The sequence below is a fragment of the Rhinolophus hipposideros genome (assembly GCF_964194185.1).
Source record: "Rhinolophus hipposideros genome assembly, chromosome: 8".
In the NCBI taxonomy this organism is placed as follows: Eukaryota; Metazoa; Chordata; class Mammalia; order Chiroptera; family Rhinolophidae; genus Rhinolophus; species Rhinolophus hipposideros.
The window spans coordinates 64,552,633-64,575,711 of NC_138054.1; the positions used below are offsets into that span (position 1 = coordinate 64,552,633).

At 51.3% G+C, this 23,079-nt stretch overlaps 1 protein-coding gene across 9 annotated transcripts in view; it reads left to right on the forward strand.

The window, feature by feature from the left end:
* The window catches only part of ERI3 (ERI1 exoribonuclease family member 3), a 122,764-nt gene that overhangs the window by 74,239 nt on the left and 25,446 nt on the right, over positions 1 to 23,079 (forward strand). The window lies entirely within an intron of this gene.

The following is a 23,079-nucleotide window of genomic DNA, read 5'->3' on the forward strand; positions in this document are numbered from 1 at the left end:
TTACCGGGTTTTGGAATATTAAAATGTCTCGCTGCATCGGCACTGTTATTTTGATTGGTATTCTAACCTTTGACTAGCCCATAAAGCGCGCCGCTCCTGAAGCCAATATTGCAGGACTGAAATTTAATTCCGAAATGATTCCAGATAATAGGGAGACAGATAATATATGCATGAAGGATATTATGTTTGGACTAACTGCAGCAGGGCCAGGGCTGGGGAGCTGAATAATAGCCCAGAGTGAGTTATAATCTGTGGGACAGAAATGCCTTACTGTCAGGGCCACGAGAGGAACTCTTAAATCAAAGGCCTGGGGAAGTGTGCGATTGTGGTGTGCATGTCTTGACAGGAAGAACAGCAGAACCAAGAGGGCAGGTGTGACAGGCGTGGCCCATCCTGTCTCTGGAGCGAGATGCCGCAGGCCCTGCATGCCCTGCAGTGTCCCTGTCTTCATATCTCCTGTGCCTCACACTCCTGCCCTATGAAACTTCCTGCTCCTCTTCCAATACACATGACTGTTTTACTTCCCTTTGTTCATTCTGTTCCCTTTGCTTATATTGCCTTTCTCCTTTTAGTGCACTGGAAAAACTCCTGTTCATCCTTCAAAACCCTCTTCTGCAAAGCTTCCTTCTCTAATGTTCTCCCACCTCTGATAGACATAGTTAATCACCTCCTTCTTTATATGACTTGAGAACTTTGTAATGAGTATCTCACATGCTCTTGTAATTATCTGCTTACATGTTTATGTTTCCTACGAGACTGTGAGCCACTTGAGGTCTGTGTACCACCTATTTCTGTATTTCCAGTTCTCAGCAATAGGCCTGGGACGCACAAGGGATCAACAAGCATTAATGTGACCCACACTGAATATAGGGCTGTGCTAATGAGATCCAGGGTCCAGGTGCCTATTCCCCTGCCAGATTTCTCAGACAAATAGACTTAGAGAAGTTAAATAACTTGCCTAAGGGCGTATAGCCAGGAAGAGGGAAAGCTAGGATTCGAACCCAGGTAGGTGTGTTCTTTTCCCCAGCCCACAGGCAAGCAGGCAAGGAGTTGGAGGCCAGAATAGGAAAGAGAGAAAGTCAGTCGCCTGACTCCTTCCTTCCATAGCTCAGAACTTGAGTCTCTTGGCTGGAGGCTGCACTGGCTCCTGAGGCGTGGGATTCAAGCCCTGGGAGGGATGATGCCTCCTGTGGCTGCTAAGGGCCATCGGACAGCTACTGCACACAAAAGACGCTTCTCCATCAGGACTTTGCAACCAGAGATCAGGAAAGTACCTTGAGAAAGGTATCGAAGTGTGGTTTGGAGAGCTTTTAGGGAAGTAGGCAGCAGAGTACATGGCACTCTTAGAGATGTCCGAAAACTTCACAGCAGCCCCTTGTCCCTTGAGCACTCGGTGGAACTTATATTTTGGGTATATAGTGATTAAGGAAGTACATAATGAAAAAAACTACAGTGAATTTGGTTGGCTTTTAAGTGGATTTGTATTTTGTTAATTACAATACTATTTGTCCATAAGCCTGGACAGATAGTGTGGCTATATGTGACACTTCCCTTCACTTAGTCCTCAGGTGACACTTGGTGTGTACACTGGCCCCTGGGGATATGACTCACAGGCCGAGACCATTGGTGCAAGAGAAAGAGCTTTGTAGCCAGATGAATCGGGCTCAAACTTCTAATATCGCTACCAATTAGCTGTGTGATCTGGAGCCAGTTCCTTAACTTCTCTGGACCTATAAAAGATGACACTATCTAACACACAGAACTTAAGCTCTGGAGTCCAGGAGGCTTGATTTAGAATCTAAATTCTGGACATACTAGTTGTGACTTCCACTTCTGTCAGCCTTGGTATCATCTTCTGTAAAACAGGAAAAACAATACCTGCTCCTAGAGTTGTCCTGGCCCTGAAACTGCAGCACTGTGCTTCTGCTCCTCCCTGGTGCTCACACTGAGCTCTATGATGAGGTGACTGGGCTACAGGGGTGAAGGAGACAGGAGCTCCAGGGAGATATATAAGCCTTTGTGGGCAGGAGCTAGGAGAAAGGCTCCCCAGCAGAATTCAAGGGAGCACCAGGGAGGAGGAGCCTAATTCCATCCTTGAACTAACTGAGCCTCAGCTCACACTGAGGAAGAGTCGATCATCTCATTGTCCTTGATTCCAGCTGCCATCCGCACGCCAGTCTGTCCAATAGGGTATAGTCACATTCAGTTTTGGACACTTCCTGGCTCTGTCACCTGCCTGTCTTAGGACCTTGGACAAGTTACTTTCCTTCTCAGAACCTTGGTTTCCTCATTTGTATGTGAGGTAAATAATCATAATAGAGAGTAATAATATCTATTTAAGATGCTGCTCTAAATGCCTTACATGAATTAACTCACTTAATCCTCAAACAACTCTAGAAGTACTCTTACCGGCCATCTTACAGATGTGGAGCAGGCATGGAGAGGTTACGTACTTTCCACAAGTTTCCACAGCTAGTGAGTGACGGAGGAGGTACCTGAATCTAGGCAGTAGACTCCAGAGACCATGCTCTGAACTTATTTGCTCTGTTGGCTCCAGTGCAAAGGAGGAAGGAGTTGTTTTCACCTGGGGTATGGGAGAGAATATCTACAAAGGTTTCATTGAGGAAACACTTGAGTTAAGCCTTGAAAAATGAGGAAATTTTCAGGAGACAAGGTGGAGAGGGTGTCCCAGACAGGAGGAGCAGTGAACAACGACCTGGAGTGGTGAAACAGCTTGTGGATTGGGGAACTATTAATACAAACAGTAGTTTTCAGATGTTTTTAGGCTACTGATGGATGTGGCCAGCCGTGTGTATGCCTTTCACCAGAGGAAAAGCAGAGCAAGCAAGAGCAATAAGGAACTATTGCCCAGTGCCCAGAGTAGAGCTAGCCTAAGGGGCCTTCTAAGAACGGGGCAGTAGCTCCAGAAAACGTCCATGTTTATGCTCACGTGAGGGGAAAAAGCCAGTGGGCCCGGGATAGCAGGGAGGAATAGAGGTCACCGTGTCTTATAGCGTTGCTGGCTGTGGGCAGACTGAGACGACCATGCCAGAAGACCTCAATATCCTTATGGCAAAATGTGGCAAATTACAGTGTGAGGAATTCAACAGATGATGTTTGTAAAGCTCTTCAAGTGCTGGTGCTTGGTGTGTTGGTAGGGAGCTGAGCTGGCCTGCTTTGTTCTGCACCCAGGTGAGTGTGATCACAAGGGGGAAGGAGCAGGGGAGGGAATCATCTCGAGGCAGCTGGGATTCCTTCCTTCCTTCCTGAGGTTCCCTGCAGCTGCTACAAATGGACCTTTACCCTGGAGTTGCTCGCGGCGCCCTCTGTGGCAGGTCTTAACAACAAGGCCCTCCCGTGGTATGGCTGCCTCTTACTGTTGCTGCTCAGAGTCGGTGCCCTATCAGATGCCCTGTCAGCCTCTTCATCCTGGTCTTACTGTGAGTCTCCTCCATCTTTCTCTTGTGTCCTTGAGGAAGTGAATTCTGAGCTCGCTCTGGAGCACTGGAGAGAGGGGAGCTCTCTTGGGTCTGTTTGCGGCCTGGATTTAAACCGAGGCCTCCTGCCTGCAGAGCCCATACTCTTCACCCTTGGGACAGTTGCTGGGGCCCCCAGCAGCCCAGGTCCGTGCCTCTTGGTGATTGCATGTGGCCTGATCTGTCCCTGTGCAGCACCATGAGCCACTCAAGGAGAAGGCCTAGGTCTGTGGCTTCTCTGAATCCACAGAGCTAGGCAAGCAGAAGACCTCAGGAGGCTCGTCGAGGCAGATGCTGTGAAAGAGCTGAGGCATTTTGGCAGGGGTGAGGCAGGGCGAGGCGGCACGGGAGAGAGGTGGACTCATCGGTGCTCAGAATTACATCTGAGAGAGCTAAGGAAACACTTAAAAACCTTCTCCCTCGTTTTCTGTTTTTCTGCTGTTGTTATTTTTGTTGTTGTTGCTACTCTGGACCCTGGAAACTGGGAGGAGTTACATAGGAGAGAAAAGGGCAAGGAGACTTCCTTGAAGGCAAGAGGCACAGCCCTGCCTCCCCTCTTCCACGTTGCCCTGCGGACCGCTCTGGAAAGGCAGGTTTGATCACATCTGTCGGGAGCAATAACAGAGCAGCAGCTATGGAGCCCCAGTTGGGGCTCGCCTCTGCTAGGTGCTTTACACACGTTACTACAGTTAAGCCTCACAGCTACTCAGCAACGAAGGGGCTATTGTCCCTATTTTACGGGCACTGAAATAGACATGGAGAGATTAAAAAGCTTTCCCAAGGCCGCATGACCAAGATGTAAATCCAAGTTCTCTCCTTCCACGGCTTCCTTCTTGCCACTTGTTCCATAGCAGATACCAGCTGAAGGCAGTTCCTCTGTCTGGCCTGGTTTAAGCTGGAGGCCTGGGCAGACACATACTAGTCATTGCTAGTTGTGTGGTCAGTAAGCCAGTGACTGGGGACGGTTGGGAATTGGCCTCATACTCCAGGTTTCTTGGAAGTGACACCTAGTTTATGAGGATCTGTCTATGTGGGAAAGAGGAAGTGCCAGTGTGTACATACGTGTCTAAAGAAGTGTATCTCTCCATGTGGGGATGTTTATGTCTGTGTATACTCCGGTGTGTGCACATGCCCGCACATGGGAATATGGGTGAGGGTGTAGGTGTGGGATCTGTGGTCTGACTCCAGGCCCCTGGAGGTGGGCAGATGTCCTCTGGAAGTCTTTAGAGGATGGCAATACAAAGAACCTGGAGAACTTGAAGCTGGAAGATCGAGACATGGGCTCTGGTGCTGGGTCACTTGCCCTTTCTGAGGCCTCAGTGTCCTCATCTAACAAATAAGGCAGCTGGATGAAGTGATCTCTTCTTCTGATCTCTTTTACCTTTGCTATTCTGAGATTGTTCGTGGTACCTTAGGTTTCCTCTTTTTGTTCCCAGCAAAAAAAGAGACAGATGCAAGGCAGGTGAGAGAAGTCCCTCTTCCCCTGCCTACTTAGATCTCTGGCCTTGGGACCACTCTGCTCTCCCACTGGGGAAAGCAGGGCAGTCCTGGCATCAGGTTCGGTGAACTGGGGTCTCAGGTGTTAAGGAGACATTTGGACAGCTGGCGTCTCTCATCGTTTGGGGTGGCCAGGACTGGAGCGGAATGCCATAAGGCTTTGGGCTTCTCCATGAACAGATGCGGTGAGGAGAAGCTTGTTGTCTCCCTGCTTCTTTGGGAGGTAGAAGGGAGTTTCTTAAGACAGGGTACAGCCCAGGCCCTTCCTCTGGCCTTTGATCCCCTTTGTTGGTTGTCTTGGCAGATGCACATGGTGGCCAGGTAGACGGAAAAAGCAGCTGGACATGTGTTCACATTCACTAGGGACTGTGTGAGCTCAGCTGGCCTGCGCTCAGCTCTCTTGGGGGAAGCGTGGTTAGGTGCCTTAATTTTCTCTGGCTGACTCCTCAGGACTGATCTGGGTGGTTCCTAGAGAGGGAACCTTTGTCTCTCTCTGTCTTCAAGTGGAACTGAGAAAGACAAGTAGTAGGGTTTTGTCTATTGTATCCCATTAATTAGCCATCAGTTCCCTGAAAGTTCTGAATCTGACTAGCTGGGTCGCCAGAGAAGGAGTAGCGCAGCGCCCTCAGTGTGATGAGGACCTCTCTCTGTTGGTTAGGCTTAGATCAGCCTGGACCTAAGCCTCAGGTAGCAAGTGACCTGTGCTGTGCCGGGGCCGGGACATCTAAATTAATATCCAGCCACCAGTCACTCACTGAAGCCCTGTGTGTCAGGGCAGTTAGAGATGAATCAGGTCTGGTTTCCATCTGTACAGAGCTCCCAGTCTAGTAGGGAAGAGGGGTGGGTTAAGGCAGCTGGGGGAAACTACAATAGAGGTAGTAAATGCAGTGATGGGAATACGTATGTGTATGGGGTGGGTGTGTTTTTTACAAATAATTTATTTTAAATTCAGCTCTGTACTGAGCTGGAATTTACAAGCGACAGAGAGTCCATGGAAGCATGTCCCTGTGCTCATATGTCCTCTGCCTGTGCGATTTGATAAGCTCAGAGTTACCTGGATGAGCTGGCCCTTGCTGCAGCCAGGCCTGTGACTTCTGCAAGCGCCTAACGCAGGGCTCTCGAGACCCGAGGCCGCCCTCCTTGGAAAAGAGGAGTGGCCCTCCTGGGGAGATGAGGGACCAGCTAGCTACTTAGGAACTGCTTGTGTGTGGGTGTGGGCAGGTGTGCATGAGCCCAAGTGTGCATATGGCAGCAGCCAGTGGTCTGTCCTGAGCACCAGGACCAGGTCCGAGGTGCTAGCCTGGGCCTGGCACCTACTTAGCTGCAAGCAGGAGGGCAGGCTGTAGGCACATCCCAGGGCAGCCATGAGGCATCCCCAGTGGTGTGTTTGCTGTGCCTAATTACCCGGCAGTTGTTTAACTATGCAAGCTGCATGCCTGCCTTTATTGCACTGTGATTGCCGAGCTGCCTATGGGGAGTGTCATAAAAAGATATAAAATGCCCATTATCTGTCTGACGCCCTCCTCCTGGACTGTGGGTGTTTGTGTTTTATTTTATTTTTATGGCTCGAGGGAAGCTCTGCAGGAAGGAGAGGGAGGGAAGGAGAAGGAGGGGTGGGGAGGCCCTACAGGAATTGAAGGAGCCCCCTTCATACTGTGGTCAGCCATGAGCTGAAGGGCTTGCCTGACCAGAGGGGAGACACGGAAATGGCAGATCTCGGGGGTCAGGACAGGGTACTCAGGAAATAAGGCCCAGGTCTTCCCCTACTTATCCACCTGCGAGTCCTAGAGCTCATTAGCCTCCGCCCTCCACATAGGCTTGCTGCCTTGGGTACAGGGTGGTCTGCAGAGGGTTCTGAGAATGGGCTGTGGGAATGGTCTTCCATTGCCACTCAGTTCTTTACTGGCTTTTATGACTCAGGTGGCCTACTGGCCTCCTAGAGCTCTATGGCTTGCTTTGGGACAAATACTGTGGGCACCACCCCCTGTCCCTGAAACCTTCCACCCTTACATCTTTAGCTTTCATCATCTTGTCAGCCAGAGATGTGTTCAGGCCACACCTGTCCAGGAATTCACTGAGTCTTAAGGAAACTTCTTTGACCAGGAGAGGGAAGGGAATGAATACGATTGGAGCACCTGCCCTGTGCCAAACAGAACCTGTGTAAGGCACTGAGGCAGAGATCAGAGATCGGACAGAGGCCCTGACGAGCTCACACTTTGTAATCAGAGTGCCAGCTTCATGTAAGTGTTGAATAAATGTTTGTCATATGGGACCGAATTCAACATATTCATTCATTCATTCCCATGCAGTAAATGGCTATTGAGCACCTACTGTGTCAGACACTCTGTCCAAGCACTGGAGGTAAAATAGTTAACCAAATAGACAAAACATCCCAGCCCTCGCTGGTCATTCGAGAAGGATTAGAAGATTTAAATCCTGGACATCTAACTCCCAAAACCATGCCCTTTCAACTATGACATGTTGTTTCCCATTCCTCCACCATCAAACCCCAAGCTATCTGTACCAATCATCTATCTCACCTCCCTACTTGAAAAATCTTGATGTCTACTGAATGCAGTATAAGCTCTTTAGCCTGTCCTATCCCAGAGTACCTTTCCAACAGGACCATTGCCTGGATGGTCTACTTCCAGGCCTTATTTATATTTGTTCCATTTGCCTGAAATGCCTTTGCTGTATTTCTTCCTACTAAACTACTTATCCTTCAAGACCTAACTCCTTTATGTCCTCTGGGAAGACTTTTCCAGTTTCCATTGGGAACGTCTTCCCTCTTCAGACACCTATATTGAGTGCCTGTGGCATGCCTAGGGACCTTCCCTGGCTTTGTTCACTGTTGGTGAGGCTGCTATAGGCTCCTTGAACTTCTTCTGTTGTAGTGTACTTAAAAAGTTTTATTGAGATATAATTCACATACCACACAATTCGCCTATTTAAAGTGTACAATTCAGTGTTTCTTAGGATATTTTCAGGGTTGTACAAGCATCATCACCATCTAAGTTTAGAACATTTTTGTCCCCCCTAAAAGAAACTCCATTAGCAGTCACTTCCCATTTCCCCCAAAACACCCTAGCCCTAAGCAACCGTCTAATTTCTGTCTTTATATATTTGCCTATTCTTGCAATTCTGGTAATTTCTTATATGTGGTCTTGTGTAACTTAGCATACTTAACTTAGCTATTTAACATAGCTTCTTTCACTTAGCATAATTTTCAAGATTCATCCATCCTCTACCACGGATCATTACTTCACTTCTGTTTATTATTGAATAATATTCCATTATGTGGATATACCACATTTATCCACTCATCAGTTGATGGACATTTGGATTGTTTCCACTTTTTTGGCTGTTATGAGTAATGCTGCTATGACCATACAAGTTCACTTCATTATTATTTTTTTTAACACGTGACTGTCTTTCCTAGTATATTGTGAGTTCCTCAGAGTAGGGGTCACTTCTGTATTGTTTAGTGCTGTATCCCCACCACTTAGTCCATGGTTAACACTCAGTAAATGTCAGCAAATGAATACATGCATGCTTTCCAATTCTCTTTCCCCCTCGGATGTAATAGCAACTTGTGCGGACCTGTTTTAATCCCATAACCCCCTCTGCCCTGGGTATAACTGCATATATATATCCACCATCCATGCTGAAGCATAAGTTCATTTGTCAGTGTCCTGGGCCATGTCCTTTTCGTTCCACTGTTGGCCTCTCTGGTGTAAGTCCTTACCCAACAACAGCTGATCGGAGAAATTTTCCTTAGTTGTTCCCACGATGACAGATACAGCCTCTGTCTAGCTAACTGGACACTGAGGAAGAAACTGACTATCCTCCCCTCTCCTTCCCTCTTCTCCTGAGGAGCCTGGATTATTTTATTTAAGGAGGGGTAAACCTGTGGGAGAACCCTGGAAGGAGTGTTGGTCTGGGTGGCCTGCAGCCAAAAGGCTGTCACAGGCTGGCTTTTTGACAGCTCCATATACCTGGGCATTTGGGGGAGGAGAAGACGCTGCCCCTGCCATTCCAGTCAGTAGCCTATATGAACCGGGTCTCTAGAAGAAAAGGAATTTCTAGAACCAGTAGCCTCTGAGAGATTAGTAAAACCAATATTTCTCTTTCTGTTGTACTTAGTCACCCTAATAGTTTGAGCCCATAATTAGAATTGGGCTTTATTAGGCTAATTAGGAGGCAGGAATGGTGGCAGGAGGGCTTGTGGAGATGCATCAGGGTGGTGGGCAGTAAATCTAGGCTTTTAATAGGCTTGTTCCATAATCAGGTCTGGAAGGCTGACTGGGTGGCTGGGCCCCCTCCCCTCCCTTCCTTCTACTCCCATCACTCCTTGAAGTGGCCTTCACACTTTGCCGTCCTTGTCCTCGATACTTGCAGCAGCGCTGGGATATGGGGGACTCGGGAGGGAGGGAGGAGACCCCACCCGGAGCTTCATTGCCTATGCACGCGCCGTCCAGCCTGGCGGCATGATTACCTTGCTGAGAAATCCGTCCAGGCGCAGGGCTGCTGATAGCAATCATTGATTAAGAGGGTAATTGTCCTGAAAATTCAGATTGATCAGAAGGCAGAAATGATAACTTGTGTAACTGTGTTTAAAGCCACGTCCTGTCAATAGAAGAGACTGAGATGTATCGCGCCAAGAGGCGGGCAGAACGGATGGGTGTGTGCGGGCGGGCAGGCGCTGCCATCCTTCTCTCAGGGCTGAGCAGGATGTTTCTTGTCAGTAACCTGGGCTATTGCAGATTCAATCACTTTTATCTCCCCCTCTCTCTCAATCCAAATGCCTTTTCATATTAGGAAATTAGAATTGGCCCTGCTCATGCAAGATTTATTAGCTCTGCTGAGCAGTTGCACCGAAGAGTAAATGATTTTGCATTGCTGGAGCTTTTTACACATTAGGACCCAACTTCTTTCCTGTTCTATGCCGCTGGATGCCTGGAGGAGTGGGCTCTCGAACAGGTGCTCAGGGAGTGAGCTTTCAAAGTCTGGTTGTGGGGGCAAGCATCACTCGGGTCTGGCTTCTTGACCTGCCAGAAACCCTGCTGTGTGTGGCTGACACTCTTCTGTACGATCCCCAGACAGGTCCCTTACTGGAGTCTAGGTTGTCTCTCCAGGCCCCCGGAGGGGATGGGTGTATCCCTCAGTTGGATGACCCGGTGGAGACTCACCTTCGGGGAGGTGCTGAGACGTGTAGCGGGTAAGGATTGCCGATAGAAGCAGAGGATAGAGAGGCCACCGTGACTTCTCCTCTCGGAGCCTGGGACTGTCCTCCTGTAAGGGCCAGGGGTGCAAGGCCTGGAGCATCTGTCTGAGCCCCTGGGAAGCTGTCCAGGAAGTTGCCTGGGAGTTTACAGTGTGAAAGACAATTAGAGTAAGTTTAGGGTTATCTGGGGCCTGCTGGCTGCCTGTGTCTAGATAGAGGGCTGCAGGGTTGACTGGCCGAGGCTGTCTGATCTGCCAGCAATGCAGGCTCTTAGGGAAGCAAGGGCCTGGGAGCCATGCTTTTGGGACTCTCCTGTGGCCTTGGACTCGGAGGCATTGTGGGCCTGCGTGGCCAGGTGGACCTAACCTGCCCTGGAGGCCAGGACTCCAGTGAGCGAGGCTGGCTGTAGGGAAGACCGTTCTCCTTCCTGAGACTATAACTTTCTCTCCTTCTTGCCCTTCTGCTTTAGCCCCCCACCTCTTTAGGTCACTTGGACCCATGGACCAACAGCAGCCACTGTCATCCTTCTACCCTCCCTATGGCAGGTGTCTGATCCTGGAGGCCTGTTAGAGCAGGTCAAAGTATGGAGAGGCCTGATATGGGGCTGAGGGAAGGTTCGTGGGACTTCTGGATCTTTTGTGAAAGGGATATGATCCCAAGAATTACCTTCAACCCACTTTGGTCTTTTACTTGGCCCTGGGAAGCCTCCTTTTCTCCAAACTTTCTAGTTGTTTCCCCAAGGAGAGATGTAACTAGGCTAACCTGAGAGTTGGGGCTGCAAGTGTGGCATCCCCAGGAATAAATGGTGGGAGTCGGCAACAGCTGTTTTGATCCAAAAGGAGGGCCATGTTTTGTGGCGGGGTGGAGGGAGGCTTTCTGGAGGAAGGGATCGCAAGTGTCAAGATATTCCCTAGATACGACCTGCCTCTAGACAGACCACCAAGCCCCCAGCTTTCTACTGAGGGTCTGCTTCAGGTCTTTCCTATCCATCAGCCTGTCCTTGGAGAAGCCTTGACTTTCCTGGAAGGCTCCTCCTACTAGGCTGCATTGGGCAAGGCAGGCCCATGTGCCACCCCCTGCTGCCCTGAAGGGACCTGGGTGCACAGAGCCAACTCCACTTCCCAGTGTGGAGTGCTTTTGCCTCTGACCCTGAGGTAGACTTGCCACCTGCCTAAGAACACTTTGCAGGCCAGAGGAGGGTTGAGCCATGTTTGGCTTAGTGTTCTGCAAGGGCTAGTTTGGGCAAAGTCAAGAAGGAACGGAAGTGCCACAGGTGGCGTGGACTGGGAATAGAGAACTCAGAAGACAGACTTCCAGTGGCATGAGGGAGACACTCACTACAGGATGACATCATTGGGGTTGCCTTCCAGAGCCCAGAAGAGGGAGTGCCTGCATTCCCCTGGAAGAGCTCAGACAGGCCTCCAGAAGGGGAGGCCGCTAAACTGAATCTGGGAGAAGGATACAGGTGTGCTGTGGAGACAAGTATGGGGGCGTCTGGGCAAAGAGAGCAAGAAGTGTCACAGATGAGGCGGGCTGGGCTGGGGCCTGCTGGGCCTTACGTTCTCCAGCGCCCTTCATCATCGTTCAGTGGTGTGGGCCACCCCTCTGCTTTAGCAAGGCTGACGGGTGCCTGCTTCCGCTATCGACCTAGGATGCTGGGGCTACGGGCCTTGGATTGGACGAGCTGGAGCCTTAGGTTGGAAAGGTGTGCAGAGCAGAGCCTTGGGGAGTGGACCCCAAGCCCTCCCTCAGTTCTGTTCCTTCTCCCATTCTGCCTAAAAAGCAGGAAAGGGGGCAGAGGATCAGGCTAAGGAAACAGCTCTGGCGGAGCTTTAGGCCAGCTTGCTCCACCCTTACTAAACCCATTCCCAGCCCTGCCTTGTGCTTCGATCCAGCCCTGTTGCCCGGGCTAGGTTGGTTCCCTGCGCCTGGCGGGGGGCCTAGGAAGAGACCGGGAAGCCAGAAGACTCATTTTCACTGGAATTTGACCTAAAGCAGGATTGGAAGGGAAGAAAAGAATTTGAACAAAAGTGCAGGCAGGAAGGAGCTGTTAATGAGCCTTTCTTTCTCTTCAGGGACAGAGCGGAGCGCATAGCGGGGCGCAGCGCCTGCTCTCCTCAGTGGCTCTCTAAGGTAGCTGTAGTCTCTGGCCGCTGCCTGCTCTTGCTCTCTCTCCTTTTTTCCCTCTCCTCTTTCTCAGCTCTCTCTATTATGGGGACTTGCTCCAGCTCTTTCTCTCTCTTCTGTCTCTCCTTTTGTTCTCTCTTTGTCTATTTATCACACTGTGAAGGTTGAAAGAGATGTTATTAATCTGGGAGAATGAAGGCAGGATTAGTGGTATGAATCGGATTTTGAGAGGTGTAATGATAGAAAGACTCGCTCGGCTGGCGGCCTGCGTGAGCTTGATAAATGGGGAGCACTCCAGACTGACTCGCGCCTTCCTCCGCGCTGTGCGCCCTGCCCGCTGGGGCGTGCCGCGCTCTCAGATCTGCCAGCCGGCCCACCCCGCTCCTACCTGAACCGGAGCAAAAAGCCAAGGGTAAAGCAGACACAAATATCTCCCATCGTACTTGGAGACATCATTGCTTTCAGCACCCTTTTCAAGTGGAGGCCTGTTGAGTTCTCAAAGGGTTGTGGGCAGAGGGAGCAGAGACCCAGACTTCTGCCTGCTTCTAGGGCCTGGGGGAGTAGAGCTTCCCTCCTGCCCCTGACATGGAGGTCAGGGGTCAGGGAGTGATACAACAGTTCCTACACCAGTCATGTTAGAGTACCAGACCATAAGTAATATGCAATTTAGCCAAGTGCTGTTGGGAGAACTGTCGTGTGAACTGTGGAGGTCAGGAAGGGACATGGAAGAGGGATAAGAAGTGAAATCAGGAAGGGCTTCCTGAAGGTGGTATCCTGGCAGACAGGTAGTTATTTAGAGAGGGTAGAGAAAGGCAAGTGTTCCAGGTGGGGATGCAAAGATGTGAGGACAGAAATAAGCCTGACTCTCGTGGGAGGTTGAAGAGTCTCAGATCTGGTGAATTTCAGATCAAGAAGGGACCTAAGGAATCAAGTAATTAAGCCCCTCACTTTTAATGAGGAAACAGGCCTGGGGGCTAGAATCGCCATTTCCTGAAATGATTTTCTATTCAAGTCTTGTTGCTTGTTCTAAAGGTGCCCCTTCCGTTATCCTAGAACAATACAGTGAGCTTTTCCCTCTTCTGTCCTCTGTTGCTTTGCTCACAGCCTCTCAACCTTAATCTTTGTAACCAGAAGATCCTATCCTGGTTTAGGTTCACTGCTGCTTGGTCTCCAGCCCTTTCCCAGGAGCCGTGGCTCAGGGTCCTTCTCACACTCTGTGTGGCAAGTGCTGTCCCAGCCAGCTGTCTGCTGCTTGTGCTGTGAGGGGATGACCAGGAAGCAGCCCACCTCATTCTGGGCTTCAGATGCCTCTGGACCTGACCACTTTCCTCCTTTATATTGCTCTGCAGTTCTCCCTGATCACTCTCTATCGCAGTAATTGGGCACTTGTTGGTATCTGTCTGTTTCTCCTCAAAGGATGGTAGGTTCTTGGAGGGCAGGGTCTGCATGTGATGAGCTGAGTTGCCAAGGTCTGGCAAGCATTCTGTGAACGCTAGGCCTGCCGTATAACAGGTGCTCAGTACATGACTGCCATGCACGAGTCAGCGTGATTCCAAAGTCTGCACTCTTCCATCAGATCATACCAGGGTGGAGTGAAAGTAGAGGTAACAAAGAGACGTCCGAGGGCCAGCATGGTGGGCTCTTTGGGCCTTAGCTCTGGAGGCGCTAGTGTTCAGTCTTTCCATCTCTCAGCCTTTCTTTTTTCCCTCCAAACATCAACGAAGAGAAGGGCCTTGTCTGACCCTAAAGGCTTTTATCCCCGTCCTGGGTGATCTTATCCACTCTCGCAGTTTCATGCATCACCCATATACTTTCTTAGAACTCCATTGTCTCAGCTCAGACCACTGATCTGAGCACCTGGCCTACATGTCCCCCTTCCCTAGGCAGCCCACCTTGGATGTGACACTGAAGGCCGTCTTGGTCCTTGGTGATTTCGCCTGGTCAGGGTTTCTGCTCTTGCAGGACCTCGGCCCCTCCCTTCATGTGAGTTTACGTGCGTGTTTACGTGTTTCTTCTAGCTTGGAAGCCTCCCGAAGGCAGTGGCCGAGTCTGCTTGATCTGTGTGTGTCTAGCACCCAGTACAGAGCTTGGCGCATGGTAGGTGCTCTGTAAGTGTGTTATATGAGGAAGCCAATGAAGAGGGAGAGGGGTCTGCGATGAAGGTTTTGAACACCCTTTTCCTTTTTCCAGGGAGAAAGAAGGTGACGGTGCATGTGTTATGTACAAGCACGCACATGCCTTCGTGTTTGAGCGGTGGGCAGCAGTGGTGGTGCCACATGGTCAGTACAGGATTATATTTTAATTTGGGAAGCACTTTAGAAACTTAAAGTGCTTTGCCTAAGTGCTGACTGCTATTAGTGTCTCCTTTTTATTAGGAAAAAGGACATGATTTTTCTCTTTTATCTTCAGGCCTGTCCAACTTCTGAGAGTCAAACTTAGCAAAATGCCTGCCGCTTACTGAGGACTAGTTACATGCCAAGTTCAAAGCTTTGGACTTGAAACACAGAATTTTGCTTTGCAGACTGGTTCTGACACCCCTCAGGGGATTAGCCCAATAGCTCAGTATCAGGAAGGGGGTGGGAGAGGCAGGATCATTTGACATAGTTCAAGCTCCAGTCCCGAGCTCGTCCCCTCTCCATATAGGCCTGGGTAGGAGGACATAGGAACTTGGACCATTTGGGGGATAGGGGGATGACCCCAGTGATTATCAAAAACCCACTTGTCATGCAGTACGAAGGGCCAGACTTCAGAGAGAGAATTGGGGAGGATTGGCCCCAGGAAGAATTGGGTTTCTACAGTTCAGAGGGGATAGGACCAAGCGGCAGAGACATCATAACTGCTGGATCTGGTGATGTTAAGAGCTGCCACCACAAAGGGCTAGATCAGCGGGAGGGGCTGTGTAGGGCAGTAGCAGGAGGAATTCTCATCTAGGAGGCCGGGAGGCAGGAACGTACCTTGTACCTTTGAGGGCCTTGCTGGTTTGGAGGAAAGGTAACACCCCTCCACATCGAGGAGATTTGGTGTTGCAATGGTAGAAAGTCTGGAAGGCCCAGCTGAGCCTCGTCATTGGGCCTCTCTGTGTGGCCTCTGCCCAGGCTCTTTCCTGAGCAGTCACAAGACAGGCAGCACCTCGGTCTCAGTCTAGCCTATCTCTGCCAGCCCTGGATGCTAAAAGCTCTGCCCATCGCTGAGGCACTGGGAGGTGGGAGCTTTGGCCCATCTTGCTAGTGCTCTGCAGTCCCCATCTCCTAATCGGGCCCTAATCTGGGGGAGCTGGGGCAGGGGTGGGGTGGGGGGAGTACATTGAGCCTTCTGCCTTAACTGGATTTCCATACCTCCTGTTGTTAATTATAGAGATGTAATAATGCGATTAGTGCACGATTAAAAAAAATCCCTGATATGATTACCATGGATTTAATATCACATGATATATCATTATATCGTTATGCAGTGACAGATGTAATTGAAATACACTTATTGGAGCCGGGGGTGGTGTTTCATTCAATCCCCAGCACCCTGGGGAGGAAAGGGCTGGCTAAAAAGAAGCAATGGGAGAGGAAATTGTAATGAAAACAAAGAAAACTCACAATGTAACTCTCACCCTGGGCAGTTGGCTCAGACTGACCTGCCCCCTTCACCTCTGTGACAGTGCTTATGGAACCCCAGACAAGCCAGCCTCTTCTCTAGGGGCTGAGGCAGCGTGGCTGAGGAACTCCTTAGCTGGTTCTCACCCCACAAACCTCAGTGTCCCCAAGTCCCCTCTGACTCGGTAACAAAGCTTGGAAACATGAGGGAGATCACTCCACCTGAAAATAGACTCAGGACCCTCATGAGATCAAACTGAGCTGGCAGCTGTCCTCCAAATGCTATGGAGCCTGGGCCTGTGGTGCGGCCCCTGCCTGTCTGTGGTGGTGGTCCAGTGCACGAAGGGCAGTGAGCAGGAAGGTCAAGTACACAGAGATAGTAATTAGCCCACTCAGGTTCTGCAGATGGACAGAGGCAGCAGCAGCTCTGGGGCAGCCCGGGAACTACCAGCTGGGAGTAGAGAGGATGGGTTTGGGTCAGCTAATGCAAGTGTCCATTCTTGTGCTGCTCTGGCTGTGCTGGCGAGGCCTTTGTTGGGCCCAGGCTGTGGGATGGGGGCGACCCATAAGGCCGTGGAGTTCAGAAAGAAGAAGGCATCAGGAAGAGTCTCTCTTTCCTGACACAGGCCGCTGAGCCCCCAGTTCTAAGGACGGCTGTCAGGGGATTGCTGTTGTGCTGGACAAGGACAGCTGTGGTTCCTGGAGGAGACGGGGGAGGACTGGCAGCAGTAGCAGCTCTGAAAACCAGTGCTTCCTGCTTGGCAGAATCATACCCAGACAGCTGTCTTTCTCTCCCTTCTCTCAGTGGAGACCATTTAGACAGACAGCAGTTACAGCCCCTGCCCTAAGAATCTCCCAGCGTCATGAGGCAGCGGATTTGTAAGCAAATCTAATGTCACAGGTACTGTTCAGAGTATGGGTGGGTTTAAAGGAGGGATGCGTCTGGAAAGTCTTGGTCAAGGAAGGTCCTTTTGAGTTGGGTGTTCAAAGAGGAATATGTGTTTAATTAGGACAAAAAGTGGGAGAAGGCAGAGGGCATTCTCGGTGGGTTGAATCAAGTCTTGGAGGTGTGAAACAACAATCCCAGGACTTAGTGGGCGGTCAGGAAGAAGGAAGCAAGGTTGGCCCCCACTTTTCTGAGAGACCAGCTAGGTGGTAATGGCTTTGCCCGGGATTGGGGAACCTAGAAGGGGCTCTTTGGAGAGGAGATGTTGAAATGGGTCTTTAAACATATTGAGAATGAAGTGTCTGAATGAAATCCAGGTGGAAATGCCAAGTAAGGAACAGAATATATATGTTTGACACTCAAGTCGAGTAAGGATATCCTGATTTGGAGGCTGGAGAGGCCGAAGATGAGGAAGTTGAAGAAACCGCGCAGGGAGAGTGGTAGAGTGGAGACACACACAATGGGAGAGCTCGTGAGCGCACATGGGGGGCGCGCAGGTGCAGAGGAAACCATACAGGGGATTGGCAGGAAAATGTCAAAGACATAAGAAAGCTCAAGGACTGTTTAGAAAACCAAAGGAGACAGATTTTAAAGATGAGCAGGCTGCCCAGTGGTGAAGGAGCAAGAACCTGAAACCGTCCATAGGTCGGGCAGCACGGTGTAAGGACTGTTGGCTTTAGCAGGAGCTAAGAGGCCGGCTAGGGCGGGCCGGAAACCAGTCTCGGATTAAGGAGTGACTGGGGGGGGGGGCGTAAGTGGGGGGGTGGAGACAACCTCGAGAAGTTTGGCTGTTAACAGAGCAGGCAGCAGCGGGATGGGGTTGTAGAGTAAATAGGACTTAGACAACAATCATCTAACACCTAGCTTTCAGAGCCAGGCATTGTTGTCAGCACTTTCCATACAATAATTTAATCTTCACATCAACTCTTTGGGGTTTATATTGGTTCTGCAGTTTAGTATTACTGCATAACTCATCACCCTAAAACTTAGTGACTTAAAACATCAACTTTTTTTTTTTTTTTATCTCTGATGGTTTCTGTAAGTCAGGAGTTCCGGAAGGGCTCAGTTAGGCGGTTTGGCTCAGTTCTCTCACATTTGTAGGCAGGGACGAGAGCTGGCACACCGTGTGCTTGAAGCAGCTGGAGGCCGGCTGGACATCTCACTCTCTGCACCCAGTCTCACGGCTTCTCTAGGTGGTCTCTCCACATGGACTTCTTGGGGCTTCCTCACAACATGGCTGCCTCAGAGCAGTCTCACTGCTTCAGGGCAGCTCAGGGCTCCAGAATAAATGTTCCAGCAAATGAGGAGGAAGCTGCCTTAGCGTTTCTGAAATAGCCTTGAACTTACATTACTTCCACGTTACTCTGTTGGTTGAAATAGTAACAAAAAACCTGCCCTGTTTCAAAGGGAGGGACATAGACTCCCCCTCTTGATGGCCAGTATGTCAGAGTCACATTGTAAGAAGAGCATGTGAGATGGGAAATAACGTTACAGCCATCACTGGAAAAATACAGTCTGCCACCATTGGTGGGTTAGACTGAACCCGGAAAAGGGGCAGGGAACACCATTCTCAAACGTAGTGTGCATTTTGGGTGATGGCTCCAAGAATATTTGGAGGTGGCAGTGGGACGGGTGTTCCTGAGTGATCTCAGGTGTATCTGGAGGAAAGAACTACCATCCCATTTTGTAGTACTGGAAACTGAGGCTCACCGGAGTTGAATAACATCCAAAATCATAGTGACAATAACTGGCAGATCTGGGCACCACATCCCGCTTTGTCTGACTCCTGAGTCTACAGACGCGCCCTTCTGTGAGACTGGGCTGTTGGGCATGCCATCCTCATGTTTACTGTGGCCTCAGTACTTGGTTCACCAGCTATAGAAGTGTTGGCCAGTTAGATAACAGGTTAGGTCGCAGTTGTGTCTCTCACACGTTATCTCCCACCTCCTCCAGGGACCCGCCTTTACAGCTTCCTCTGTTGGGTGGTTATGGGAATGGAGGTTGGTTTGATCTGGTTCCTTGTCTTGCGAAATGGCCCATCAGCCTTAGGCCCACAGGGTGACAGTCACCCACAGGTCTGGTGAAAGGGCTGCTTCTCCCCACCTCATAGGGAGGCTGGATGTCAGATGTGCTGGTTTAGAAGCTCTGGGTTTTCTGGAAGTTGCAGGGCAGTTTGTGCTTCTGTCTGCAGTCTGGGCTGGGTTCTAGCCTCAGCCACTGCCCTGCCCACTCTGTGCACCCGACTCTCAAGGCCATGGTAGGTAGTGAATGGGTGGGCAGAGACATCGAGCAGCTGTCGATGTCTCTTCTTTCCTCTTTGAAGGATCTGCTGCTGCTGCCGATGAGGGCTACTTCATCTATTAAACCCAATACACTTGTCGCAGCTGCTAAGCCCCCGTAAGCCGCCGGGCGCCGTGTTTGTGATGGGACTGACAGTGCATGGAGGAGGCTGATTATACACGATTCCATTTCGCGGGCCCAGCAATGTAATTTCACAGGGCGATCAGCGTTTGCATGTAATAGCAGGCTGTGCTGAGGTGTCAGAATATTAAAGGCGCTAATGGCAAAGCTCCCTGTTACACAGGGGGCCACCCGCCGCGCCTACAGCAGGGCTGTGCGGAGGCCCGTCGCAGATGGCTGGCCACTAAGCTAATGGGGCAGCAGCCAAGGCGGGCAGAAGCGCGAGAGGGGAGAGCCAGCCGGGAGCAGCTCGGCACCTGCTTCCCCGCGCATGGAAATTACGGCAGCCCAGGGGAAGGGAAGTGTGCGTGCCTGCCTGGCACAGCGCCGGGATGGCGCAGTTTGGTAGACCGGCATCTCTCACCCCAACTCCACCTGCCCTGGATAGGACCCGGGCTCCTCAGTCATCCTGCCATCTGCCCCAGCCTCTGTCAGGAGCCCATCAGGTGGGCCCTGATGGCTGGGAGAAGTACAGCTGGAAAAGAGGCACCCAGAGAATTTAGAACCAGCTTGGGAAAGGGGCTCAGGCACAGGCTCTTGGCAAGAGTTCTTCTAACAGATTCCTGCCCTACGCTGATCCAGGTCAGAAAGCTTCTGGGTCCCTTACCCCCACACCCCACAGGCTGGCAGGAGAGAGGGAGAGGGGATAGGAAGCAGGCTGGAAAAGGGGGGAGAGGATAATGAGTGCCCCTTGATTGCACAGAGGCAGCAGCACCTCAGGATAGAGCTCTTTCTTTCTGTCCATGTTGGCGGCCCCAGCCCTGGCCTGTACACTTGCCACGCTCACTCCTGCCACTCTCCTTCGCCCTGGCCGTGTCTCCTGCCTGGTGCCCTCCAGTACCACCCCCTCCAGGAAGCATTGCTAGCTACTTCCAACACTGCGTGGGCCTCTTTGTTTCCGCTGCTGCTGTGAACAACCCACAGGGGACAGCCTCCTTGAATCCTCCTGCTCAGATGGTTCCCTGGGTCCCAGCCTGGACTGCTCAGCCAGCATCTGAGACATAGTCCGCGTCACCTTGCCCTGAGCTGGCCTCCTGGGAAGGCTCTGCTAGGACTCATGGATGGGTGTAATCTCTTCAAGAGGACAGCTGGAGGGAGTGGAGGATGGAAGGAAGGGCATGCCTGTGTGGGCTGTATGTATGGGGGGGAGAAGAGGGGCTTTAGAAGTGAGTGCTGGGGGTGGTGGGAATGGGGGTACAGGTGCAGAGGGCAGCAGGTGTAAGTATCCACACCACACATTGGCAGGAGCACTCTGTCTTCTCTGCGTGGCTCTCTGTATCCACTGCTGTGCCCAGCGGACCCACAGTGGCAGGAACTGAGGGGAGCTTGAGGTGCTGAGCCCTGGTGCTGTGCCAAGGGTGTTTCTGTAAGGCTGGTGGGCACATGTGCAGGTTCAGGTCTTGTAGGGGTGTGTGACAGTACCGAGGGAGACATGCCAGGGTTCTTAGCAGAGGCAGCAGGGGGAGAGCCCAAGCTGAAGGAGAGCAGTTTTAATTAACAGTTTTTAATATCATTTTGGACTTTGGCTGGTATGTGAAGGCCCCGCTGGAAGCAGCATTTGTAAAAATTAAATCCCTCTTATTAGGAGCTTGGCAGACCCATGTGCACGTGCCATCCCCCTCCACCTGCCCCCACCCATGCCCCCCTGAGGAAGTGCTGGATGAGGCCATGTCACGGCAGCAATTGGTTATCACGCCTTATCTGGGAATATGAAACTGTGCGGCGTGACACCCGCGGCCGCGGTGGAGACGCCAATTCATCTCACCCTCGCTCTGACAAGCTAGACTGCCCTTCCTGAAAGGCATCCGTCAGGCGGGACGGGGGCTGCCGCCTGCCTGGTACCCTGCTTTCCAGCCATTGGTTCTGGCTTGCCCTGGTCCAGCCTGGCCTTCCGGGGCTCTGCTGCCCTCCCCACCACCATCACCACATGTCCCAATCTGGGGAAGATCTTGGGGAGTCATAATTATAATAATAATCTAATCATGGTGATGCGTTGGAGCAAGCGTCTCATGTTATCTGAAGTGGTCTTCCCGCTTAGCTGCGATAAGACTCAGGATGACGTGCAGATAACACTGCGCTGCCCTGTCCCCCGAGCCACGAGCAGAGCAGAGGGGCCTCAGCAGCCCTGCGCCCGCCCGCCCGTCGTCGCTTTAAGCCGGGAAGCGGCAGCACCTGCTAATGCAAGTGTTTAATATTTGATGGGCTGGGATAAAGCAGGATCACCTTCGAATTGAATTGAGTGTCAGCCGAGAATCTATTACTGAAATTCGGGTGTGATTTGACAGCAAAGTAGACGATGTTATTCTTCACTAGTTACTGCAATCTTCTCCCCGACATCACTTAAATATTTTTTTCTTTGCTTGAGTAAACACACATTATCCTTCTTTTTTCCCCTTCCTTCCCTTTTTCCTTTTTAGAGGGGAAAAAAACCCATCCAGCTCGCCTTCTCCAGGCTGATAGAGTAGATTGTTATTTCTTTATTTGTCCTATTAAATGGAATTTCTGATCGTTTAATCCGGCCTTTGTAAGTGATTTTAAAGTACTTGAAAGCCGGCCCGCCACTGCTCTCTGGCCCACTGCGCTCCAGCCGTGGCCCTGACCACGCTCAGCAGCTTCTCCAGCTGTGCACCACCCACTGGCTGCTTTCCCTCGCTGCCTGCGTTCCCCAGCTCTGCCCTGGCTCAAAGCCCGTGTGCTCTCCCCTGTCCTTGAGCCTTACACGCAGCCCCCAATTTGTGGGTACAACTGTGACTCAGGGAACGGTGGGAGGATTGGCTGGGAAGTTGAGCTGTGGCTGGTACCGCTGTGATCAAGGAAAATGGCTTTGGAGGTGCTGAGGTTGGAGCACACTGGGTCCGAGCCTTTCAGTGCCCGCGGGGCCAAGGCTTAGTTCCTACAACCGGGGACGAAGGGTACCAGCCCTCTGCTTGGCTCCTTGACCCTGGCCTCTGTATCCAGGACTCTGTATCCAGCGTCCTGCCTTTTGTTTCTGAACCTGTGCTGGATGCACTCCCCTGTGAAGGAGTGTGACGTGGGATGGGGACCTCCTGGGCCCAGCGATGAGCGGGGCGGGGACTGCCGTGGGTGCCAAAGCCACCATGGCTGCAGTCGCTTTAGTTTCGTCAGTGGACTCACCGTCTGATTTCTGAGGACTTCACCCAAGCTTCATTCCTACTGACCACTGTCCCACATGCTTCCTGCCATGAGGAGAAGGGCAGCCTGGTGTTTGGGGACTTCATGGCGACAGGGTGGGTCGTGTTTGAAGGGTCAGCCAGCTACACAAACCCACTGCTAGAAGCCCAGGGCTTTGATAGCAGGCTAAGCAGGAATTAAATCCCTGTTGGGCCACTTAATAGTGTTCTGACCCTTGTATGTCGCTTCTTTCTGGGCCTCAGTTTCCTCATCTGTGACATCAGGTCTTCATGCCTGTAAGGGACTGTAAGAGAAGGTCCTGCCATGTGCCCCCACCCATGGAGGTTGGTGGTGGCCAGGTGGCCTGAGTAGGGGGTGGAGGGGGCAATGAAGTGCTGGGGGCCGTGCAGATCGATGCCCCTAGCACTTCCTTTCCCAACCCCAGGAAAACAATTAAGTATAGATCGATGGGTGGCCGCTTTGAATATGCATAAGTGAGCACTTGACCTTCAGCAGAGATCTGCTTCCCCTAACACACACACACACACACACACACACACAGTCACACACCCTTCATGTGCTCCCCTCACCGCTGCTTGCTTCAAGCAGGTGACCTTACTCGCCCTCAGTTGA